At 46.0% G+C, this 25,137-nt stretch overlaps 1 protein-coding gene across 1 annotated transcript in view; it reads right to left on the bottom strand.

Moving 5' to 3' along the window:
- The window catches only part of ARHGEF9 (Cdc42 guanine nucleotide exchange factor 9), a 197,446-nt gene that overhangs the window by 135,617 nt on the left and 36,692 nt on the right, over positions 1-25,137 (bottom strand). The gene's annotated exons all lie outside the window — the stretch shown is intronic.

The following is a 25,137-nucleotide window of genomic DNA, read 5'->3' as shown; positions in this document are numbered from 1 at the left end:
TCTGACAGGCCCCAGGGGCGGTTACCGCTGCCCCCAGCCAGCATCCCTGTTCGGTACTCCCGTCCTTCCAGTCCTCTCCCCCAGCTGTTACACCCCACACCCCACATGCGAGCACCTGGAAAATCTTTTGCTTTCCCCCACAAACCCACCAGTTCCCCCTACCGAAACCCACCTCCCCAGCCCCTGCCAGGCGCCGCTCCCCCCCTCCCACGCCCCAACGCATGCACACCCTCCTTCCTTTCTTTTAATTTCTTCTTTTGCTCAGCAGTTTGGCAATGCAGAGTCCATAAAATGGCTACAGAGTGATCAATGGTTTCAAGGACAGGGAGTAAAGGAGGAGTCAGGAGATAGGACGGAGGCTTATTTCCCCATCAAAGTACTGCAATAAGAGGAAAAGAAAAAGACATAGCTACCTGAACTCACCATTCCTGATCCATCCCTTAGCCACTGCATCTTGCTTCTGATGATGTCCTTATTATCAGGGAGGGGAAAAAAAAAAAAATCCCTACTGCCTGGCGAGAGCTGGCAGGAAAAAAAAGAAGCCCCCCACCCCCACCCTAGCCTGGAGCTTTCAGTCAGACATCCCTCAGCCCGGCAATCCCGTGCCTGCCAAGAGCACGTTATTAGCAGCCTCCTCACTACCTGGGATTGTAGTTATTTATTTCAGTCACAGACCGAGGGATTTGAGGAGAGGGGGATGTCCTTTTTTTTCCCTTGCCATGCTTTGAAACTCTGCAGGAGGGGCATGGAGGGGATGGAGGGGGGACCTACAAGAACTTTGGGAGAGTCCCTGCAGGCGCTCAGCACCCCTGCCCTCCTGCCGGTGGCCGGTCACCCTTGCCCTCGGCACTACGGGACTCCCAAATCTGCAGAGCCAGCACACGCCTCCACGCTCAGCAAGGGGCTGGGGATTTTGCTGACGTTTGAAGGGCAGTAAGTTCTCACTCTGCTCTCCGCATGCAGAATAAGTCCCCTTCCCACCAAAAGAAAACCTCTCAGCCCGGAAAAGTGCTTGCGCCTACCCAGGGTTATCCTCCCCCTGGCACCCACGCTCTGCTCCCCGCTAAAGGTTTTAATCCCCCTGCCCCCTCCCCTTGCTTTTTCCTGACTTTCTGGTCAGAGCAAGGAAACGACAGCCCCCTGCACAGTTAGAAAAGACACTCATTAAGCGTTCATCATCAATACAGCCACCCACCACGCCGGGGTAGATGAGATCAGTCTGTCTGGCGCTGGTTAGGAGAGGCGGCGACAGCATATGGGATGTGCACAGCCAACTGGTAACAGGATTGAACCCTCCCAGTTCCTCCAGCTGGGACACGTACGTCAACATGGTTCTCCCCATTTTACGGAGGAGACGTGGAGATCGAAAGGAGTTGGCCAAGGCCATTCAAAGAGGCTGCTGTGCTGCTGCCGCAGCCCTCTGCCTGTCCTCCTGGAGCTGACTGCCCACAGGAAGGGGCAGCCCATCGCAAGGACTGACACACACCTGAATACAGTCGGAACACCCCACCAATATTCCTGGTACCTCCTCTCTGGCAGCTGAGGAAGTCTGCAGCTAGCTTCAGAGGCAGGAGAGCGCAGGTACAAATCGTGGAGACAATGTGAGGAAATGGCTGACATCCTGCTCTGGGTACAGAAGCCCACAGCCAGGATATACATACACCGGGTACGCTGGATATACTGCATCCATATACAACATACACTGCAAAACCTGCAGAGAAGCTACAATCTCCTCTATTACATTTGCAGAGGATTTAGGGTTGTGTTTGAATGGGGTTTTTTTCCATGCACTCCTGCCTCAAGGGCAGAAGGGCATTTGAATCTCCTGCTCCTGACCTCTGGAGGAGTCAACGTTTTTCCTGCAGCTGGAGATTTTGAGTCAGGAAACAACACGCAGCTCCTCGTGACTGCCACTTTCTGCCAGTCCTGCGCCATTCAGCAGGATGCGTGAGAGATCAGAGCCTAGGTGTCTTCACTTATTTATTTAAATAGGACAGAACAAAATTACAGGCAAGAGTGAAGGGATGCTGCCCAGCATCTTTGCATCGCTTGGGCCCCATGTAGCCTGCTCTAGTTCCATCAAGCCATATTCCATCACCTTTTATATAGGCACTGACAGCCATCATTATTCCCAGAGATGGCTGACAAAAGAGAGAGTCAGGAGGCAAATGCTTATAGACATCCAAACTCTGGAATTCTGCCTAAGTTTCCTACATTAAGTGACAGAAACCCCAGGTAAGTTATTTACATCCAAAGGAGGACTCTGGTCTGAAAATCCCATCTCTGAAAACCGTTCCGGAACGTACGTGTTGTCAGTCTGGGTCTGCTCCTCACCTTCCTCCCCAGGGAAAGCCCAATCTCCTATTGCATGATACAGCGATGGCCACGTCTTTGTGCAGCCCTGGTTTTCACAGAACTCATAGGGACATCATCTGTTCGGGATGTCAGTCAGATCCAGTGCAACTTCACCAACTGATTCAAAAGCTGTAGGTGTTGGGGAGAGCTGGGACAGAAGAACTGACAGACAGACAGACATCCTGAATGCACGGGCATGGTTTCCTTCAGAAAATTGGACTAAAAATAAAAGCCATGATCAGGTTATCTGTAATTGAAGGGTAAATGTTTTTTCTACAAGGAAATATTAAAAGAGAAATCTGCATTATTGTCAAGCACACACACAAATAATACAAGAAAGACCCTCTTAAGCACAAGATCATCTTTAAAACACACACTGCATCATCTCAGTAACTCCACTAACTTCAGTCAAAGTTACACCCATCTTAACCTTGGCAGTGCAAACGGAGGGAGAAGTTGTCTGGCACATCCCACCCTGTTGCTCTAATTGGTAAAGTGGATCTGGAGGAGGAGGAGGACAATTTTTGTTGAGGCTTGTTACGCACAAGCAAAAATTATACCTGTTTCTCTCCTCCTGTTGTCAGCTGTTGATTAGGCCTGTCAATAAGGCTAATATTCCACTGTTTCACTTCCCATCCCTTGTTTACGCTAAGCTGATTTGAGAAGTAAACCAAAGATTGCCAGGTTAATTCTTGCTCCCTGCGAAGGTGACAAAAGGCAGCAAGGACCAGAGATTACCCAAATCCCTGAATCGGCATCAGCCTGCACACATATCCAATCTTGCCCAGATCAGTGGGGCAGCGATTCTCTCTGGCACATGCAATCTCAGAAAGAACCCAGCTGTGTTTCCCCTGCCAAGAAAATGCACCTCTGTTGCCTCACTCTCTATGCAAAGCATTTTGCAGCCAGCCAGCGGGCAGGGGACCAAACCCAGAGCCCCTGCCAGAGCAGAGGGCGCAATAGGAAGAGCCACCTGCGAGCTTCTCCACTGGAGCAACCCCACAACGGAGGAAAGTACCTGCTACCTGCCTTTCAGGAAAGGGCACCGTGTCTTGGCTCCTCTGTCGGACGTTAGAATAGGGACGTTGCAACCGGGCACACATGAATGCAGTGGGTAGCCCTACCAGCACACACCGGACGTGTGGTATTTCAAACAACACACCAGAGCTGTGAGTCACGCAGCGCGCTATGGAGTGGTGCTATGGGCACTGCACTGGTAGTAAAATCCATATTGCCTAAGGGGAAACCGAGGCAACTTTAAGTGTGTAGTATTTGGGCACAGAGTTTGCACTGCAGGCTCCTGCCCTGTGATTTAGCTTACAAAAAATGTGATTTCTACTACCAATGATAGTGACTAATTCAATATTGCTTGAAATAATTTGAGGAAAGCCCTCTATTTCCAGAAAGGCACTGAAGACGTAGGCAATAGAAGAAGGTCCTTTTAGCTATCCCTTCCCCACCACTCCATCGGCCATGGAAGGTGGGGATGCGTCACAGCCGCACGTCAGTGCATTCGGAGTACTTCTGCAGAGGCTCACCGCAGCTGGCGGTCTGCCAGCGCTGCCGCGGAGTCCCCAGAGGTAACTCGCACACCTGAGACAACACAAAGCAGCGCCAAGTCCCGCTGCGGAGGCAGAGAGTAGATTTTGCTTAGGTGAGCAGAGCGGGTCCTTGGTTTGTCCAGGCGATCGCTCCAGAATAAGTCCCCTGTTAGAATGCATACATTTCTCGTTGATAACACAATGTCCCACTCATTCTCAGCAGAACTGCGGTCTGGTAACATTTCACCTGTCACATACTCTAAAAGTCTCTTTCCCGACAGAATAAGGACCAAAACCAGCTGGTACGTTTCAGCCTCTGACAGCTGCCTCTGGATCCCCGTTGCCTGCACAATTCCTTTCACCACACTCTCGGTCTGGATCAACCAACTTTTGGGATAATCCAGCCACTTGGTCTAAATCTGTACAGACTAATAAAACTTCTTGCAGCGTGGAGCATCCTTCCAACCCCACAAGGGCTGGGGGGAAACTGCTCCCAGCCCACCGCTGGATCACGCTTTCACACTCAGCCCTGAAATTCTCCACAGCCGAGCACTTGACCTGCATTTGTACTGCAGCAGCAGGCAGAGCGCAGCCCCAGACCGCACGCCCTGTGCCTCCAGCCTGCGTGGACCATCCCACGCATCTCCATATGCAGTAGCTGGCTACAGACAAGGTATTGCCAAATCACAGGTACCTCTTCCCTTTGCCAGTCCAGTCCAGTTTGGGGTCTGCGGCTGACTGCCAAGTGACTGATATTCATAATGTGTAATAACCTCACAGGTGAGCAGGGGTGGGAAGGCAGGGACAAGGTTTACCTGGAAACTGCTCTGTAGTAGCAGTTGTGACTGATATAAGGACTGTAACTGCCACTTTTCCATGTGTAATTTTTTTCTCCTAATTCCTTACAGCTGGAGAGTGATTCAAAAGCAAAGCAAATGGGTGCGAGCAGAAGGACCCTTACTATCACATCGCACTGCTGAAAAAGCAAAAAGTAATCTCCATCCTTGTACCTCATCCAATACATTTGAAGTCATGTAAGTGACACACATGAGACTTTAACGACATTCCCACTGCAATCCGCTGTCCGATCCAATATATTCAGACACCCACCCTGCTCTCCCCCCGTTACATACTATTAGGCTGCGGTATCGCAGGGCAGTTTTTGGGTGCAGATCCCTAGTTTGAGACAGATCCAAAACACAACACTGGGATCCCAAACTTGATAGTTAATTTTCTTGCAACCTGCGAGAGCAGTAAAGGAAGCACAGCAGCATTACAGGATTTTACCTGCCACTAATCTCTTTTCTTCACTATATTATATTACCACATCACCACCGAAATCTCCTTTAGATCTTCAAGGCTTCCTTTCTTTAATCCCACTGTAAGAATACTGCTATAAACCACTTCTGAATGTGGAAACTTTTTCCAAGATGCTTCTCTCCCTCCCCTGCTGCTGCCTTCGCAAGGGGATTTCCCTTCCTTTGCTTTTCACCCACTGCCTCCTTCCTCCCCAACTACAACGTTCACTGGAGGCATTGGAGAACACCCCCCAGCGAACGCCTCCCCATCAGAATTCCAGCCCTGAATTGCCTCATTCAAGTGGGAGCCTGACAGTGCTCTTTGGAGAGCCCTGTCACACAATGGTTATTTCATTGCTGCAGAAGGCAGACGTTCTTCATTACATACTAGAGAGCACAAATATGTTCTTGCAGCCATTGTCTCTATTGAACTGTAAAGAAAAGGCACCAAATCCTACAGGTTAATTATTGGGAAAGGAGGGGAATTTGTCTAACCTCTACTAGGAATTATCCAGCCTGGCTTTATAAACCAATCAGCCACGCTACACAGCTATGAAACACGTACCTTCCTTCAGGAGAAAACCCCAAACCCTATGGAATACTTTCATAATGGCCCAGTGCCTCTCAGATTAGCACAGCAATAACACAGTGCTTCGGGCTCTTGCAAAGTATTATTGTTATTTATGGTACATTACAAGATTGTTTGTTTGTTCTTTAATAGGAGATGACATATTCAGAAGCTCCAGATAAAAGTGTCCTCCTGAACTAACTCTGACACAAAGAGTTTTAGTCATAAATTATAGGACTTGAACAAGTGCATAAAAATCATTTGCTCTGATGTAAGCGATCAGGATCTTGCTGTTTACCACAGAAAGGGAAAAAGATTATTATCTCCCTCTTGCAGCTGCAGACCAGGGGCATAAGGTCTTCCCCTGACTTGCCCAAGGTTACACATGAAAACAGTGGCAGGGACAGACAGGGGAGCCCAAACTTGTCCCTCTCTGCTCCAAACCACTTCTCCAGTCCAGATCAGCTATGTGTATGTACGCTCTATATGCTGGCACAAACTAGAGTTATTTCTAATTTAATTATGCATGTCTGGCATTATTAATTATTCGGCATATTTATATTTAGCAGCCACAGTGCAAACAGACACCAGTCTATCTCCAGGCAGAGGTGCGTATCACACACAGCTTGCTCCTACGGTAAAGGAGGTACATGATGGAATGGGCCACAGCCACACCGTCCACAGACTCTCCTCAAAGGCCTTTTTGTTTGATTTTACTAACAAAATGACAGCTCCAATTTTTGAGAGGATGAAAACAAACTATAACTTTTATGAAAGCCCTGGTGGAAAACCACAGTTTGGAAACCTGTTTTTAAAAAGCAATTTTTTTAAATAAATTATTCGGTTCACAGCACAAGATCTCCCAGACACACAGACGTTCCTCGCGCCCCTCTCCACGCTGTCCTGCGGGATGGCCGGGGCGAGCCGCAGCCCGGCCCCTGGGAAGGCAGCAAAACACGCAAGTCCCGTACCTGCCTCCCTTCCAGAACCGCTCCTTTGCCAAGTTGCCTCCACGGTTTGCATCTTGTTTACTATTCCTTTTTCCTTGTCACCCCCATCTGACTGACAAGACGACTCATGCCTCAGCCCATTTGATTTGCTAATACCTTTCAACTTTTTCCAACAGTGGCATTTTTAAAACTCCCACACCCGCCTTAATTAAACCATGGCAGTCTGTTGCCAAGGAACGCGCTCTGTTGCTAAGACCTCTGCTTCAGAGGCGAAAATTAATAACCTGCAGTCAAATTAAACTCTTAGGGTGATGAGGAAAGCACCCCAGTTCAGATCCCCAAGCCCATTAAAAGTCTCTCCAGCAGCCAAGTCTTCTTTATGTCCATCTGTTACTAGCACTGTCCTAGTTCTGCTTATTCAGGGAAAATCCTATGGAGATTAAAAAAAGGAATAAAACTAAATTTAAAAAAGAAAGGGCTTTCCAAGTAGCACAATGCTTGTATATAAATCCATTTCGTTTGTGTACTTAGAGAGAGATCTGCAGCCAAAAAAAGAAATTTTTTTTTTTTAAAACCTAGAGCTTAATATTACTATTCATAAGAAGATCTACAGGGAAACAATAGATGCTCCCCCAGGTCATGCATTTTAAAGTCAGAAGGGACTGGTAAAGCCATATACTCTGCAACCGCGCTCCTCCCTCTTGCCTGGAGGGATGTTCCCTTGCAGGATCCAGGGACAGAGCCTGCGGGGCCCACAGCATGGCCATACCTCATGGCCTAGGGGCTCCTACAGCCCTCCCCTGTCACAACGTCGAAAGCTAGATTCACACTTGAGCTCCTGTCTGTCCCCTCTCCCCCACCCAAAGTCAGTGGGGATACTATTGGAGCTGGGTGCCTTCAGACAAGGCATCCCAACCTGGTCCTACACCCACAAATATACACTAAACCCTGGAACAGAAATGTTTTTCCTCCCATTGAGATATCTGCACCTGCAGAAACCACAGCGGTGAGATGGCACGGTGTGATCCAGCCAAGGCAGAGCTCCCACTGAAGTCCACGGGATTACTGCTTGAATAACAATTTTACAGCTTGGCTCTCAATAAACAAAGCTGTTGCACAGAAGGCAAGTAGATTGGTCTCCCAAGACCTCGCATCTCCATCAGGTAGGTGAAGGCTTAACGAGCAGGTCATATTTATAAGGTTATGGCCACAGTTAATCAAAATGCACAGAGTGATGCAGAGAAGTCTTTCATATTCACTCGTCGCTCTTCTACCTCTATTATTTAATACAAGCTGTGACCTGTGGCCCTGGATGCTGAGCTTAAGCAACTCAGTTCGCAGCCGTGTTTTCACAGCTTCAGTTGGTCTGAGTTACAAGTACGCGGTAAGAGACCCTTAGCCAAGCAAGGTGCGCAGAGAGGAGCACACACCAGAGTAGGGAGGGCTCCTGGAGCAGCCCAACCTCAGCCCTACAAGTATGGGATGTCCAGTGATGGACACGCAGGACAACCAGGAGTGTTTTGACAGTCTTCTCTAGGATGATGTATATTTAGTCCTTACACGCACATTTTTCTAATGTCCCTGGGTCGGGTCAACCTCAGGGTTTCTAGTGCCTTCCTGCACATTTCCCTCTCTGCTCTCTCATGCCTGCCATCAGCTGTGCCAGCCAGGGCACAGCTGGGCAAGTGAAACAGGCAGGGAAAGGAGCAGCTGGGACCAGCCCCAACCTCACCAGGAGAGCTTCTTGTGCTGGAGCATCATCTGCAGCTCCAATCAGCATAAGGAAACCTCTTTGCTGAGTCCCTCTATCAACTGGAACTATTGACTTTCAGAGTCAGGAAAATTACCCAGAGAGACGCTCTCCTTCAATACTTCAAGCCACTAAAGCACCATGAGGTTTCCCTTCTGAGAGAGCGCTGCCTTGAGTCACCCACTCTCTCGCTTCCCCATCCACAGAGGGATGTAAATTCACCTGATAAATAGTACTGCAGACCGAAGGTTGCAGCTCTTCAAACCCACTGAGCGTGCTGCTTTCATCCCAGGCTACTTTTCAAGACCCCTCCAAGTCCCACAGCCCCCCTCATCAGACTTTCATTGACACAGCCAGTCCACAGGTCTTCCCCGCTGAGCTCAATCTGCAAAAGAAAGTTTTACTCTTGTTTCATTTTGAGAAATACACAAAATTCACTTTCTGACACTGCCTTTATTAAAACTTCCACCCTTGTTCCCTCCCCTAAACCTACAATTCCTTGCTAGTGTCCTTTGAAATTGTTAAAGCTCATCTGCCTACGATAATTACTAACTCAATGGTTTAATTCCAAATGAAATGAGATCCCTCTTGGGCTTGTTTTATTATTGCAGAGGAAACAGGCCATAGGCTCAAAGAGTCTCTGGCTTGCCAGGAAGAAAGCAGTAGGAAGAGGTACTGCTCTCCTGCTGTTCCCATGTCTTTCATTTCTGCATTGCCACGCTGTATGTTACGCCGTATCAGTGCAGCGGGGTGTGCAGTAACATAAGGAGACAGGCAGATCCAGGAGGAGCCAAAGGTTTCCCCATGGAAGCCATTTCACAGCAGGGATGCTCAACAGCAAATACAGGGTGTAAAACATGGACAAGGATCATCTAACATCTTCCAGAGCATTTACAATTTTAGGTCATAAACCAATGGAAGTCTACAGAGGTCAAATCTCAGGAGCAGTTACAAAACTGCGGTCAAACAAAGGGGTTAAAACCAGCTATAGTACTGCCTGGAAAGCCTTTCCTGTAGAAAAGCAATTCCTTTATTAAACGCATATCCCCGCATTCATACGAAGCCATAAATATGTAGCATTCTCTCCCTCTAGTGGCTGGAGGCTTGGAAATTAAGAGGATGGAAAATGACCCTGCAGTTCCTGGAAACAAATGGAGTTGTCCCAATGTGTCTGTCCCCCAAAACCCCCAGGGAGCCAGCAATCCCCCCAGCAGGTACTAAGCCCAGAAAAGGTATTGAATCCTTTGCCATAGTCACTCCCCATCAGCACTATGCAGAATAGGATGCAACGAGCTGGTATCTAAAATTCAGCCTGCTTTCACTAGTGGCCTACGGGTTATTGCACCAGAGTCACTACCCACGTGTTTTGCCTGCGTGCGTTTGTTTTTCTTCTCCACAATGTTCCACTTTATGAGACTAGTACTTGTTAATGCACCATTGCCAAGAACACACAAGAACTGCTGCATACTTATTCTCACCCCATCATCCCACACCAGTCAGTCTGCCAGGTCTGCTCACACCTTATCATGTCAGTGTGCTTGTAGTAAAGCACGAGGCATAAAAAAAAGTCACCCTGAGATGGTCTGACCGCACAAAGAGAGCGCTAGTGAGACAAACCAAGTGTATAACTTGAGATGATATAATACGAAAAGCTCCACAATAAACTGTTCCTGAATATATTTATCTTAGTGTTAGTATTGCTCAAGGATTTTAAAGTTCACAAAATACCGAGCTCTGTACCACACCTTAGATTCCCAGATTTGGTTACGTGGCTTCTCTACTTAGAGGAGTGCTGGGACTTGTTTTCACGTAAGCCTTCCGCCACCTAACCCATCCTCTAAGGATAATTAGCATGGTATATGACCTTCATTTTAAATAAATGTAGCATTGTGTAGAAGGACAGCATTCTTGGAAGGAAGACAACGCGGCAATACCAGTTCAAGACAGCTCCTTTCCACTAACTGCAATACAACTTCACCATTTCATTTATTTTAGCTAAAAAGTCACACTCAATAACAGACATCATTACATCAGCACAAAATATATGTGCGCGGGTATGAATGCTGGATGAATATTCTCAACAACAGCAAAAATGTTCTTATAAAAGGCTAGGGGAAAAGGAAGAAAGAAGCGAGGGATGCTATCCAAGTGAGTTGGTGGTTTTGATTCAAAGATAACACTCGCAAATATTCTTTGCAGTGTTTCCAGGCTTGCATGCCAATCAGAAGCACATCTGAGTCTTTTCAACAGCCTTGGGAAAAGAGGGTAAGTTTGAAGTGGGAAGGTCTCAAGCTTTGCACAGATTTGCACAACCAGGAAAAAAACATCCAGAAGGAAAACCTGTTTTGAACTGGCCTGGGAAAGGTTAATAGAGCTCCCCACAACCCCTCTGGCGTTCCGGCCGTTATCTCAGCCACTTCTCTCCCGTTGCCCCTAAGGAGATGTGACAAGCCTGGCAGGGCCTGTTGCGAGATCAGTCTCGTCGTATGACCATAATCATTTAAGTGCTGGTTTTTGAAGAAGTGGAGGCAAACCAGAATACATTCACCCAAGCAGATGCCTGTAAGAACCAATGAGGCAGGCAGATGTTAAAAAACACATTTATGCCAAAATCCCATTAAACAATATTTAATCCAAATCCCATTAAACTGCCTCGGCCTTTTCCTGCATCTCCTTCCCAGCTACTCATGATTCATGAGAGTCAGGTCCACCCGTTGCCTTCCAAAACTGTCCTTTGCCATTTGGTACTTTGATTGGCAGTGAGGCTTATAATTAGGTCCCAAATGCGCCACAACATCACTGCAGAGTACAAGGGATTACAGAGAGGTAAAGACTTTAAGAGCCCATGTGATGTGAAGTCAGAACACCATCTATTGCCTTCTGGAGTGCTAAATATACCCATATTTTACTATATACTTGTCTACTTAGCTATCTCAAGAGCAGTCTGTATCAGTCCCTAAAGAAGGCAGTTTGCTATTTATATATAACATGCTTAGCAATTTTTGTCACTAAAGTTGCATCGATGTATTCTACATGGGGCATTTCATCCTTATAAACTTCAACACGGGAAAAATCTACGCTACAAACTAATCTTCACAGGTTCTTAGAAAGGGATGTTGTCAGGCAGGATGAGTGTCTTAAAGCCTCCGAGAGTGTCATTCTTGCTAACTGACAATTTTAACAATGCTTAGAATATGGCATGAGAAATAAGTTACACAGGCAGCCATTGAAAATTTTCCTGTATTCCATCTACAAGAATGGTAGATGTGTTCTACCCTAGATTTTCACAAAATAAAGATGTACATAAAGTCCCTCAAGAAAGAAGTATGCAAGATTACTTGCATAAGCCAGGCAAGTCTGCAAGATCATCTTCTCAAATTTTCCCCCAAATCTAAAGCTTCTGGAAACACGACAAGCAGACACATTGACTCACATGGCTAAAGACAATCACTGAGACTCCTTAAAAACTCAACTGTGAAAAAACAAGATCGAATCAAAGGCACAGTGCTAAAATAAACGCTGGGTGCGTGGCCTTTGCTTGCTTAAACTCTCTGCCAGACGGGACCTATAATGGCATTTGAAATACATGACATGCACAAGACTGTTCAACCAAGCTGCACCGGAGGCTATAAATGCAGCCAGAAAACTCCTCTTGAGTGTGCTGAACCAAGCAGTCTGCTTGGCATTTACCACCTGGATCTTGCTGGGGTATTTTTTTTGAAGGGGGTGGGTTTGAAATGTACAGGATTGTTTATAAAACACAATTTTTCTTAATTAAGCCATGTTGTGAAAATATAAAAATAGCCTTTTGGGGATAGCAGACTAACTGTAGAGGCATCACAAAAATATTCCTGTGTGAAGTGAAAAGGTGTGAAATACATGTTCTTAAAAAGAAATGTGTGGCTTACGCTTTACTCTGCTTCCACTATGCAGCCATATGTTGGCTGCTGTGTTCTATTAATAAACTCGGTGCTTTGCCATTATCCCACTTTGTGTCTGCATAAGCACAACCGGTGCACAATTTTGGGCACATAAATACCTAACGCTGATACCTTCAGTGGATAGTGACGCTCAGGTGTCAGTTCTGCCATAAAAAGAATTTAATTAAGTCTCCTGCAAACCGCTCTATTAAGAACAGGCTGATCCCATGCCATTCACAAATAGAAAGAATGGGGGGGGCTTCCTCTGCGTCTCTGACTGACTCCGTAATCTCTCACTGATATATGGGCCTTTTCATTATAAAGACACATAAAACCATACAGAATTTCCTCCAGCTTTGAATCGCAGCCACATCTTGGGTAGAATGTCCCAGCTCCCAGTCGGCACGAAGCAACGTGAACACAGAAAGTAACAGCGTACCTGAGAGATGCACCTCATTGGCAAACAGCAGCTAATGACTCACATATTAGGCACTGCATAATTACTTAAGCAATTTCTTCTTTCAAAGTAGAACGTCCACGTTACATGGTAGCTCACTGCTGAAGTTTCTGGCACAAAGACGCCTTCACTTACAGCTGTATAACCTTAGTTACTTTGGTCGTGCATCAAAAATGTCAGCCAGTGGATCACTATTACACATGAACTCAGTAGGCAAATAGGTTTGCAAAACTTTTGTATGTTCTTTGGGACTAACTGTATTTAAAAGATGCCTTCAGAGCACTCTGTGACATACCCAGGCTAGTTATCAACTCGCCAAATGGGAAGCGGAGATGCATCAGCGAGGAGCTCTTTGCTGCCTGCCTGCAGATATGAAGTGGAATTTCACACGGGAACGGCTCAAAAACACTGACCACACACCTAGTTTAAAGCTAGTTCGAGCGCGTGCTGTAGTCCCGGTGAACGTATTCTCCCAAGGGTGGCAAAACCTTGTGTCACTGGGAGTAGTGTTACCTATTTACACAACGTCTGGGGCTGTGACCTAGTTTTCTCTAAATATATGGATACTCTTTACATGGAGATAAAATGCATATTGCTTGAAGTCATTACAGGATGATATAAATTGCTAGTTATTGGTTGATAACTTTTTCTTGGTGGTGAAACAATCAGCCTCTTCATGTCCAGTCACTACACATGTTGGAGAGAATATGACCTACTACAAAAGGTGGGGAATTTAACGGAGACATTGATATGCCATGAGAGCCCTGCGTGCGTGCTTGGTTTCTGGGGGGCACAAGAGATATTTGATCCTTTCTTGGATGAAGTATACTGAATAACTTTGATTTCCCTCCTGTTCTCTCTGAAAATGACAGCACATTTGTCCCAAGCAGCACCAGCAAGGGCAGAATGCTGTCATAGCATCCTTCTAATCACATTTCTCATGATCAAGCGACATGACTTTTTCCTAGACTAGAAACAGAATAGTTATCTTCTACAAGGAGAGAAATTTTGTTTAATCCGAAGAGGAAAGAGTGAGTTGACTTTTCCAACCCAAAATAAAGTAGGTGGTTCTTTAGCCATGTTCTGATGACATACCCAGGCTAGTTATCAACTCGCCAAATGGGAAGCGGAGATGCATCAGCGAGGAGCTCTTTGCTGCCTGCCTGCAACTTACACCAGCAACTCTAATGATGCTCAGGTTTATTTGGTTGCGTTTCCTCCAAAACATTTCCCTAGTTTTTTGACCTTGCAAAACTTTACTGGAAACCAAAGAAAAATTGGATTTTGGCAGAGTCCCAGAATTGCTGCTCATTGCAGAACATTTTTGTTAAATGATTTGCTTTGATACCTACAGTTCCAGCTGGAAACCAGAAAACCATTTTGCTGAGCACTTCAGCAACAGGAAGGCCACATTTTCAGGAGGGACCGAGCACTGAGTGATTATGCATCAGGAGTCTTACCTTTTCTCCAAGGTCCCCAGCAGTAATCTAGACTTTCCCCTCTGACTTTGAAGTTTTAAAAGAAAAAACAATGGGAAACCTCTTTCAAAAGTCAATTAAATCCACAACAAAACAGCAACAAAAAAATGGAATAAGCACTTCTTGCCCTGTATGCATCGCATTCAGAATAGCAAGCCTGGATTTGACATATTTAGGCACCACAGTATATCTGCTCAATCTTTCTGGTCTGCCAGTTGTTGTTCCATTCATAGCTCGCACTCTTTCATTTCTTACATGATGCTCAGGCTCTATTTTCTGATGCTACATAAACCTCCTATTATCATTTTGGCCCTGGTGGCTATGAAAACTGCATGAAGAGAGAAAATAGCTCATTATAATCTCTCCCTTCCCGAGTTTTTTCTTTTCTTTTTTTTTCCCCCCATATTTCTTGTATTTCAACGTTATTTTTAACATTTAATAACAGCTCTGGTCCCCCATCCCGGATGGGGCCAACTCCTGCGATACCCCAGGCATTCTCTGCTCCCACTGGCTTCGAGCCTACGTAAAACAGACTGAGCAACAGGGCTGAGATTTAGCAGCTCTTAAGTATTCACTTTTTTGTGATATTCTTAATGCTGAATCTTGTAAGACCGCAAATCATTTTACACTCATTTACAGGAATTATATACAACATTCACTTTCTCTTTCACTGAAATGGAGCTAGTTGTTGAAGGCAGCCATTATTTGACAGCCCACAGAAATACTGTACGATAGATTAAGCCCCAAAGTAAAGAACACTCAAATGTTGAGTGTTGGCACATTGTACCACAGCCATCATGGAGCTGATCAGAAAATCGTGGCTTCTGCACAAAATGCTCACAGATATTAAAACAGGCTTAGGTTGTGGAGGGGTTTTGTTTGGGTTTGGGGTTTTTTTTTTTTAAACAAGCTTTCTGAAGAAAATTTTCAGTTTCAGCTAAAACGTAAAAGCTAAGTATGTCGACAGAGGCACTTGATTATGGTTCAGAGCCTTAGAACTTTCTGATTTTTCTTATTTGAGCCTTCACCCTCAGAAAGAAGGGAAAAACTTCCAGGGAGCAGAATGAACACAAAAATTTGTTGTGAATCTAGTTTTCTGACCAAAACCCACAATCTCAATGGAAAATATTCAAGCAGCCCTTAACGAAACTGTTCAGCGTAAGCCTGGGTGCACACTGGTCCATCACTGCTTGTTAGTCATGATGAATAAACAGGAGAAAATTAAGAGGGGAAATGTCTTATTGGACACTGCAGTCCTACTGGCTCCAACAGGAGTTTTACGTTTGGATTTATTGCAAAACCCCAAAATGTTATACTGCTGTTGTGCTCATTCAGTGGCTCTCGGTTTAACGCTACAGGATGGGCAATGGTGCCAGCAGGGACGTTCTCTGGGGGAACGCGCATGAGCAGGACTCAGAAATCCCTGGCAATCGCACATAGCTCTGCAATTAGCACGTGGGAGCTTCCTGCTGGCCCCATTTCTCTTGGAGGTCTCAAGTAACTCAACCAAGCCTAGATGCACCACAGGAGTGCAAGGGAAATTGGAAACTAGTCCCTTCTCGACTATCCTGGATGCGATGAGCAATCCTGCTCTGCTCCTGTCTACAGCCCTGGCAGGGACGAGGCAGTGCCCCGCAGCGCTGCCACCAGGGAGCTGCTATTCGCTGCAAACACCCTTAATTTCAAAACCTTTCCTCGAGCACAAGGATGAGAGCCCTCCAGGCTGAGAAACAATGAAGTCCAGCAAGCTTTGGCAGCCCGGCAGTTTCTTCACTGGGAAGCAGCTCCTCCTGCAAGCTTTCCCTATAAAGCGTACAGGTTTTAGTAATACCTTCAAATATTTACTGAGCTCATTGACAAGGAGTTATCCTTGGTTATCACGGGAGGACTGTGGGTCTGGCCTGCCTGGGGAAGCCAAGGTACACTGCAAAAGCTCCATAAGAAACCGCTAATGCTCTATGACTAGCGCTGTTAGTGAGCACGTTGGTAGGAATAACAGGGCAATTTGTTCTTGATGAAATGACTTTTTTTTTTTGTCCACTTGCTTTATTTGTTCCCTCAAGGAGCTTAGTGCTTTCTTGAGTTTAGGAAGACTATTAAACCCTGAAAAATCAGTGTACGTGAAGCCCGCTGGAAAGCCACCTCTGGTATGTTCATACAGTACACTACATTGATTATGTTGCACACGCAGTCTTTCAGCACAGTAAATTGCTTCTCCCTGAAAGCTCTTCTCCCACTGAGTCTGCTAATTGTTTCTGCTTTTACAAGTTATTAGTGAATTTAGAGTTGGGTATAGATGCTGGTTTAATCACCCTTGAGACTCCAAAACAGGTATCGGATAAGCACTAGCAACAGAAGCCTTACTGCACCATTCATTAAACATGACTTCGAGAGACCACCCCCCCAAAAAGAGGAAAGCATCGGTCTGTTCCTCATCCTTCCATGACACCGCCATAATAAGGCCAACTTCTGCCCCAAGGCAGGACCTCATCCAGCTCCTCCTGAGAGCAAACCAGCTCCTCACTGACATGAGCACGCCGTGTACAGTGCTCCTGGACATGGAGATGGATAAGTCTGTGCCCTCAAAGCACTTTCAGTTACCATCTGTGCAGATATTGGTACCTGGGCAATTGGACAGGAGGCACTACACTCCCCAACACAGAGGTGCTGCCAAAAAGGCCCAGTTCCCTGTTGGCTTTCCCTCCTCACCAGCAAGTTGGGCAGGACAGACAATAATTTAGAATGAACCTGTTTCTCAGCACAAGCCACCTGAGCCTTCTGTGCCACCCGTGCCACCCCCACTTATCGTTTCCAAGAATAAATCACCATTTCTTTACCCTTTTAGAAGCACATTTTTCTTTAGCAGCGTGGTGATCAACACACCCCATTCCCCACCTGCCCAAGCTGCAGCAATCGTGTGACACCAAGCTGGAAGCTGCTATAGTGCTATACACTATTTTCTTTATAGTGTATAGTGGGAAGACCCGACTTTGATTGCTCGTCTAGATTTGCTCTCTCTCCAAAGCCATTCAGCAAAAGCTGAACATTTAGTGTCAAGCTTCAATGTCACAGAAGTGCTTTCAGGCTGAAAGCATGTCCCACAGTATCCTTCCAGACTCTGAGCCAAGCTTTGGGAATCCCAAATCATCCCTGGGCTCTCACTGCTTCTCTCACTCTTATCTGTCTTCTCAAGCTGCTCTTTCAGAGACGAGAGACGCTGTTCCTTCTAACAAGGCACATTCTAACAAATCAACAAATACTTTTCCTTCAGCAAGGCTCTTGCTCTTATTCCCAGATGTGCATTCATGTGCATCTCCCGCCTGCTTTGGAAATCCCATTTGGAATGGCACACCAGAACATTTTTAAGACTCATGAACTGATATGGTGGGAGGCAGAGAATTAAAAAGAAAGCTGCCTGAATGTCTTTGAGATGATGAAACAGCAGGACAAATACCCCCAAATGCAAAAATTTCTCCAGTTCAAACAGTAATTGAAAAATATTTAATAGTTCCTTCACGCCTGGTCTAAAATGAGAAGTGCCCTGAGAAGGCATGACCGTGCAAAATGTTCCCTCCCACAATTCTCTGAAGTATCCTCTCTAAAAAGCTAACACCATGCGAATCTGAATGCAGCCTCTGTGCCATGGGCGATGCCAACTGCCACTGGGAACCAGAGTGGGCCGTCCCCACGCAGTGACTCAAAGCAGTGGTTCTCAGTTGGATTAGCTGAGAAACCTCAGGCAGATGAGCAGAGAGGTGCTTCCAACCATCCAGACCTCTGGAGAGCCAGCAGCAAGGTCAGGAGCCAGAGAAGGGATATGAACTCTCACACTTCTTCCACGCTAACCGTCAGCTCTTCTGTATGAGGATGTAAGTCAACGTGAAAAGCATTCCATCCCACAGACGTCTCCCCGTAAGCACCCGGCACAGGGCACTGTCAGCAAAAGGGTGCTGCGGGAAGCTGGCTGTGGTTTGCCCGTTTCGCTCACACAGTAAACGACAGCATTTCTGAAAAGGAAGGCTTTAACTTTTAAAACCAGCCTCCGCTTTCTACAGAAGTAATTTCATTTAAATACAGCCACAGTGTCCTTCTATTCCAGAAAGCCAAATGTAGGCGAAACTCAGCCTGAAATGCCGTGCCGACATGATGAAAACCTATGCAAGTTTGAAGCAGCAGCAGGCTGTGGTTTAGCTATCAGGCGAGCATGGGGAGGACGAGAAAGACTATCCACCAGTTTTCTGCTGAGTACAAGGCTCAGACGCCTCTTGAAGGAGAATCCCACATTGCAAAGAAACCACCTTAATTTCAAACCAAAGGGGCTCTAAAAAGTGTCACGTCTTTCACTTCAAATTATTTTTCCATACTTCAGTGATTTCTAAAGATCTGCACTGCTGAAGAGTGAACTCGTTTCATTTTTAACCCTGAAACTGGAGCACTGGCTATCCGCACGCTGTGCTCACTCCAAGCGGTGCCTCAGGACAGGGCGCAGGCACCCTCTCGCAGCGCTGAGCGCCCAAAGCAACGGCAGCAAAGAGCAGGTTTCTTGGCAAGACCAGGTGCATGCCAGAGAAAGGAGTCTCCAACTGGCAAACATTAGCCAATCTCCCAAAACGTGCAGTAAGAGGTGAAGAATGATTCTCAGACGTTTGCACACACACACACCCCCCCAAGATGACTGCAAATCTGTAAAGTACTTCATCATTCAGGGGGGGAAAGGCAAGAGAAGAAGGGTTTACTGAATCAGGCCCTTGGGGGTGTATTGTACCAACATTTCCTTCATGCATAGTATTATCAGCCATATTCCTAAAAATCAAGGCACTGCTACATTCTTACACAGAAAGGAAAGCAGGTAAACAAAGGAACATGTGCGGGCATTTTCCTCCGCTAGTCACGTCTTTCATCTGCCCACCCTGAGCTAAGTTCAATTAGTTTTTTTTTTTAATAGCAAATAATTAATTCAACCAAACTGACTAAAAGTTAAAATTACATACAAAGCATGAAAGCCACAAAATGCTTTCCAAATACACTTTTGCCCTCTCATTTTGCTTTGCATTTAGTCTCTCGTGTATGGATTAAGCCCATCTCACTGCGTTCGCTATTGAAATTAGACTGCCAGATCCTTGGAGCAAGCGCAGGGCCTCTTTCAAACGGCCAAAGATTTTGTGGCATTTAGCTAGATGGTTTTGGTATTCGCGGCATTACGGCCAATCCAGTAAAGCAGACTTCAAAGTATTCAACACTTAAAATCAAACACGTGCTTTAGAGCTTTTGGGGTTTGGGGCCTGTGTAGTAAATGTAACGCTAATGCTGACAATACACTTCAATTACTGATATGTGAAGATATACTGCTAACATCAAGAGAACTGATGCCAGCACAACAAGTGCAAGGAAATAATTAGCATTTAATATTTCATCAAAATGTTTAATTTTTAAACACTGAAGTTGTCAGGGTTCTTTTTAATTATTAGTTTTAATTATTTTTCTGGTTTTACAGCATCTTTGAGAATTTCTCTCAGTGCCTCAGATGGCTCCGATGCCAACTGCTCACCAGATGATGCCACACGTGTTTTTCAAGATGGCTGCTATCAGCAAGCTACTCGGAAAAGGCTTTTTAATTAAAAACTCTAGTCCTGACCACCACTTATTTTTTATTCATGAGGAGAAGCATCTTCCCCTGAGCTTACACACTCCCAGGAGAGACCAAGCCCTTCTTCCAGGTGTCTCAAGGCGGTGATGAGGGGGATGTGGCTCTTCCACACCTGACCTGGCCTTCACTGACACTTTGGGGTTGATGCATCTCCGCAAATGGGCAGCGGTTACCTAAACATTCAAGCACCGTTGCCAGCAAAGAAGCACCCTGATGGACCACACAGCCAGCCCGGGTGCACAGACATGCCCAGCCCATGTCCCTCCCAGCCCGGGTGCTCCGGTCCCACCAGTCCCTCTGCGACCAAGGGCAGCCCCAGCCTCACCCCATCAGCTCTGGGGAAAGCAAGTCTGACATCATGCCTTGCTTTCCTTCCCTTAACCCAAGGACAACCCGTCCCTCCTTCCAACACAGAGGTTGCCATGTCTTTCTCCACCTCACCAATGGCCAGAGGAAGGCAGAGGCAAAGCACCGCTTGCTCCTCTCGCTCCCCAGCGCCATCACAGCTTTGGGAGAACGAAGCAGAGTTGATTTTGACCTGTGCCTCACTGACAGAATCACCAGCTAAAGGCTTTTTTTAACTGGTGATGTTAAAATGTAGAAGGAGCACACTCGTCTGCTGGGTCCCAGGTGGAGTTGCAGCATGGCAGTTGGAAGGACCATCCTTTCCCTGTAATAAGAGCAACATTGCTATGGATGTCACTCAGGGAGTAAACATGAACCTCTGCAATCCATTTTCACACTCGCTTCTCCGTCTCTAATCTAGCCTTAAGCATCCTGAATACAATGGGATGCGAAGCATTAGGACAAGACACACTGTCAAATCCTGGATAAATATCCTGCCAAAATCCTGACTTTTAGAATCAAGCCTCTAACTGAAACCATCTCAGGACCTGCTTTTTTACAGCAAAACAAGGCAAGCATGTTCCATGACTATCTGTATCATGCCCGGGGAAGGCACAGAAAGTAACTCCCAAACAGTCTGTCGCTAAGATTAAATACATCGCTGAATATTTTTAATCCCTCTCATGCTGCCGCTTCCATAACCACGTATTTCAATGCCTCCCCACACCAAGGGCTGGTGAGGTAAGAGCTCATCAGGGTTTTCAGAGCCAACTGTACAGATCAGTCATCAGTTCACCTGGAAACAAGGACATTCAATCAGATTTTTGTTTTCCCAGCTTCTAAGAAATAGATGGGGGGAGCTAATATTAGCTCTTCCAGGAATAGTTAGGTGGCTAAAAAGAGAACAAAGGTGATAAAATAGACTGTCTGCAGCAGCTGCAGGAGAGGTTTTATTCCTCCAGCCTGTCTGTTGCTATCCCCAACAGCCTCTGCCTTTTGTTGTCACTTGATGGAAGACCTGGATAAAACCCTTGGGTCAGCTCTGCGACACCCACCGTCAAAGGGGGAATAGGATTAAATGCACATCAGCTGAAAGTGATCGTGCAGGTAGGTTTGGGCCTTCTGCAAATATATGTAAGCTGATAAGGAAGGACGAACCTCTGGCCAGCTCAAGTGGCTCTTCCTATCTGCTTTATTAAAGACCATACATCACTGCATGCCCAGGTGGTGAACAAGAACATGAAGCGATTTGCATTCCCATGAAAGCCCTCACTGTAAAACCCCGAGGTGCTTTAGCGAACTGAACGTGTATTTTGCAGATTCCCTGCTGGGGAGATGCTACCCAAAGAGACAAAGGTGGTTTTGACCCAAATCACAGCAGCCCACACAGAGCTGCAGTGGGACCCCGAGCTCCAGTGTCGTCTCTGTGCAACCAGGGTGTGTTCACCACACACATTCAGGCTCCTGCCATCCCCTTTTCCTCCCTTCTGATCGCACCGCACAGTACTGAACATGGGATCCCTGGGATCAAATGAATGCTACCCTTTCTGGGCATCAATATTCCCAAACTCTTTCAGATAAAACTTTTTAAATGATAAATCACCTGATGGCTCAATGTTCACTCTTTGTTCACCCTGGCCAGGAGAAAGACCCTACTCCACAACAAATGGAAGTGAAGTGGGTTAACTCCTGCCTTGCAAAAGCCCTGCTACAACTAAGTCAGAGCATCAAAAGCCATGAGTTAAAATTCCTCCTGGACGGTTCACTTTCAATGGGTTGGATAACAGTGGGGAACTGCATAATTTGTTTCCATTTTCGTGACTGCATTCTGCCTTTTTGGGCCACCACCAGGCCTGGCTTTAATGGCTTGCAAATTATACACAGAAACAGTCATAAACGGTACTAAAGTACTAAAGGACTTTTCCCCCCCCTTCTCAGAAACAAAGGCTTGACATGTTGCTGCCTTATTAAGCCTATCGTGAATGTGCCTGCTTGGATGACTATAATTACAGGAATTTAGTAGGGTCTTTTGTTTTGTTGTATAAGCTAAAAAAATAGGGAGCTGGAGGAAATGGGAAATAAAAGACCACTGGACACAAAGAAGTTTTCCGGGAACCACATGAGAGAGTGTGAAGAATTACTGTTTGCAGAAACACGCATTCTGGATGGGGTTCACAGTGCTGGACAGTCTTTAAGCAAAGAGCATCCAGCAAGCAACAGGGGTACAAGGAAGATGCCTGGGAACCACATTATATCCCATAGCCTCTTCAGTGGTGCAACTCGATTTGAGCTCAGGGGAGGGTATAGCTCCCAGAATCAGACCCAGACCACCGTGCCCTGGGCTCTAACATACCTAGAGCACAATTTTCCCAGCGATGTCCTCCAGAGTCATCTTTGGCTCACAGAGCACTGGAAGGATGTTACTTGGTGGGAGTCAAGAACAAACCTACTAAATCCATGCTGGGTGAAGGTGAAGGCCGAATTGAATTTTGCCTTTAGAAGAGCTCAGCTGTCTGCTGTGCAGATCTCAGCTTGGAGGTGCGCTCTGGGGGCTGTGCATCTCAGGCCAGGGCAGAATCTGCTTGCAAAGGCAGTAATTCGGCTCAGCGGTGGACACACTCTATCATATATACGTGCTCACACAGGGTACCATGAAAGGAAGGTCTGCATTCACTCTTACAGCATGAAAGGGAGCCAGTAAAACAAGCACTGGCAGCACTGTGAACAAGGAGGATTTACTCCATAGCATAGACTGAATTACTGGAGGTCCTCAACAGGAGACCTCAATGCTGTGTCCTGCATTCCCCCAAACGCATCTAAGGAAGGCAACACCCTGGAGCAGAACGGGGATACCACCTTCCAAAAAACATACCAACCACAGAAGCACCTTCCAGTGCCTCGCCATTAATTTATTTAGTGCAACCACAACCTCAGCTATGTGATGCAGTCCTGACATCAGCCATAAGAACGGAAGAGGCTATGGCAGCCAGTCGTGACATTTGGGGAAAGGGAGACCTGTTACATGAAGAGAAGCTTGGTTTCACTCATTTTCGTATTCCTGCAAACAGCACAGTTCCGTAATAGAAGGACACAGATTTTCCCAGATGAGCCCCAAAACTCAAAAGCTAGCTCCTGTCCCAATTTCTGCATAATCATCACATACAGACAGGGAATGTCTGCCTGCACAGGTATAAAAGCTAATAGCTATTACAGAGTAAAACAGTTCTTGACTTCTATTTTTTCCTTGACAATTTGGCAGCTGAGAGCAAATAATGGTTTGTCGCTGGTGTATTTTCCCTGCAACAGGAGCAGGCCTGGGAATCCCACAAGGAACGTGTAGATCTGATCCTGTGATGAGTGTCTGTTTTGGATCAGCAACCAGCAAGGTACCTTGGTGCCCTGTGTGCACACGGCTTCTCCTGACAACCCTCTGCATCTATTAGCAGCATCTGCTGCTAATAAACAAGGAGAAGCCGAGCTACCAGCTCGCTGCTATTTTTGTATTAGAAGCCTGTTTTGAAAGCAAAGGAAATTTCCAGCTTTCACAAAAGCCTTTAACCTTCTTTATGTGGGAAGCTACCTGCTCTATATTCCCACCAGGCATATACTCACATAAAAATTCTTTAAATTACCTGAAATGCTATTAGCTTAACTTCCAAATCAGAGGCTACAGCATGCTGCCAGAGGAGAGAAAACAAGTTATAAATTAACATTAGCCACAAGTGTAACATAAACCCAACTCTATGTTGCTGAGCTGGTGAGAGACAGATGAGCCATCAGTTGTTCATATAGAAGAGCACTGAGCAGTGAAGGAAGATCCCTTTTCCCGTGCCACTAGAAGCTCTCGGAGCTAAGCCACACACTCTCGAGATCTGGGCAAGGAGCATTCGCACAGTCCGTGCCATGACAGTCCTGTGGAAGCAATAAGCTCGGAAAAGAAGCAGTGCTAAGGGTCAAAAAATCTGACATCTTACATCTTTACAGACAGATTTGCAAGAAAACAATGAGCTCTCTTCCCACTGCAAGATATCACATAGCATAACACCAAAATAAGCACTTCTGCTGCAATCCTCAGGGTCAAAAAAAAAAAGTCATTGCAGATTTAAGTTGAAGGCAGGCAGTGGGATTATTCCTGTGATGAATACAGCACCTTGTCTTGTATTGCAACTAGCCCTGACACTTTTCTCTAATATCTATAATAGATATAAATGGGCCTCAGGCAAAACCACAGATCCTTAGTAACTCTTTGCTTCAAAATCGAGATCTCAGTTTGATTTCTCAAGCCCTTTATTAGCGCTGAGTGTTCCCAGCAGAATTCTGCCAGCACTCAAATCTCTGCGTGTGGATCTCAAGGTATGAAGGGTTTTGAAGCCTGGCTCAAGTCACAGATCACCTAAAAGTCAGAGATTCATCAAATGCTAGTTCATAATTCCTTTGTATCAAGTGCCAGCAGTCTGCATGTGCCCAATGCGAGCAAAACGGGAGGCAGAGGAGCACGGGACTGAGACACATGAGCCAAACGCAACACAAAAACTCCAGCTCAAAGGCCGGTTTAAAGAAAGAACCCAAAACTAACATGTTCCTTTTATTTCTATTCAAAACAAAGATGCAATTTTTCCACCAGTGTTACAATTTGCGGGTAGGTAGTTGTCTTGGTTTCGGCTGGGATAGAGTTAATTTTCTTCCAGTAGCTGGTTACAGTGCTGTGTTTTGGATTTAGGATGACAATAATGGTGATAACCCACAGATGTTTTAGTTGTTGCTGAGCAGTGCTTACACTAGTCAAGGACTTTTCAGCTTCTCATGCCCTGCCAGCGAGAAGCTGGGA

This window comes from Aptenodytes forsteri, unplaced genomic scaffold, assembly GCF_000699145.1.
Source record: "Aptenodytes forsteri isolate BGI_AS27 unplaced genomic scaffold, ASM69914v1 Scaffold191, whole genome shotgun sequence".
Lineage (NCBI taxonomy): Eukaryota > Metazoa > Chordata > Aves > Sphenisciformes > Spheniscidae > Aptenodytes > Aptenodytes forsteri.
The sequence above is the reverse complement of the archived record's forward strand: the minus strand, read 5'-3'. Positions and strand labels throughout refer to the sequence as shown.